This window comes from Orycteropus afer, unplaced genomic scaffold (assembly GCF_000298275.1).
Source record: "Orycteropus afer afer isolate SDZICR_OR568_19922 unplaced genomic scaffold, OryAfe1.0 scaffold00292, whole genome shotgun sequence".
In the NCBI taxonomy this organism is placed as follows: Eukaryota; Metazoa; Chordata; class Mammalia; order Tubulidentata; family Orycteropodidae; genus Orycteropus; species Orycteropus afer.
In genome coordinates, this window is record NW_006921879.1 from 1,276,285 (window position 1) to 1,277,739 (window position 1,455).

Consider the following 1,455-nt stretch of genomic DNA (forward strand, 5'->3'; position numbering starts at 1 on the left):
CCGGGGACTGGGAGCTGGGGACCCCTGGAGCCGCGAGAGGCGGCCGCCAGGGGCGGGGTGCGGGCAGTTTGGGGATGGGGGGCGCTGTCGGAGGGAGGGAGGGAGGGAGCGGGGGTGGGGCACACAGACGATTGGAACGGGAGAGTGGAAGAGATTTTGAAAGGTCATCTCGTCCTTCCCCCAGCCTCCAAGCTGGAGTGCCCCTCCCACCCTAAACCCGGACATACCAGGCAAGGAGTTGGCTCTGCCGCTCTTTCTGCCCCAACATGCACAGACTCGGGAAGTTCTTCCTGGGGTTTTATCTCAAAGCCTCTCCCTTATATTTTCTGTCTCTCTTTTGGGGGAGGAGGAGGGGCGATTAGAGAGATAGTTAATGTCTGCCGTATAAGAAACATTATTAAAGTTACTCTTTGGTCCTCTCTGTTCTTGATAAACAATTGGGCAGCTCCTTCTTCTTGAGTTCTATGTTCCATTCCTAAGTCACTTTAATGGCCCTTAATACAACAAATATTTACTGAGTGCGTACTAAGTACCAGGGACTATGCTCAGCACTGTGGGGGACGCACAGACGAAGGAGATGTGGTACCTTTCCTCCAGGAAGTCTAGACAGAGCTATGAACTTATAAATAGCATACTCAGATATAATCAATATTTATTGAGTACCTGTTCATATACTTAATAACATATAATTCTTACAATAACCTTCTGAAATATAACCAGTCCCCACTTAAAGGTAAGGAAAATGGGGCTCAAGGAGTCTATCTCCCCAGCCAGTCATTGGTCTGCAAGCCTAGGAATCCCCAGTGCAAGGCCAGTGTCTCATATTCTGTCAGGTCACTGCCACCAAATAAAAGTAATGCACATGAGGATCAAGGAGGAAGAAACAGATACACAGAAATTCTCTGGATTCCTTTAAAATGTGATTCCCACTTCCCAGAAAAAGAGAGTGGATAACAATGCTCCAGTGAGGGTTGGCCCAGCAGGGCAGAAGTGGCTTACAAAAAAAGGCCACTTGCCTCCCAGCAGTAATTCCTAGGGGTATTCTGGCTCAGTTTTCATCTACCATCAATAATAATAAATAATGATGATGACAATAGCCACTAAAATTATTAAGCACTTACATATGCCAGGTATGGAGCTGAGCTGGTTCATATGAACTTTCTCCTTTAACATTCAAGGCATTCCCTTGAGATTGGTATCAACTGCTCTTTACAGGCAAGGAAACAGAGAAGTAACTTGCCCAAGGTCACCAGTGTAGATCTGAGATTTGAACATCAATCGGGTTGCCTCCAGACCGCAGGCTCTGCACTAAGATGGGTCTTCTCTTTTTGATCTGTAGTGTATATCTGGGCCCAGGTGGTTCTGCTCCTTGCTGTAGTAAGAAAAGGCTCCAACCAAAATGTGTATCAACTGTTGAACGTAAAATGAATCTAGTTCGTAAAATTTCACCCAAAT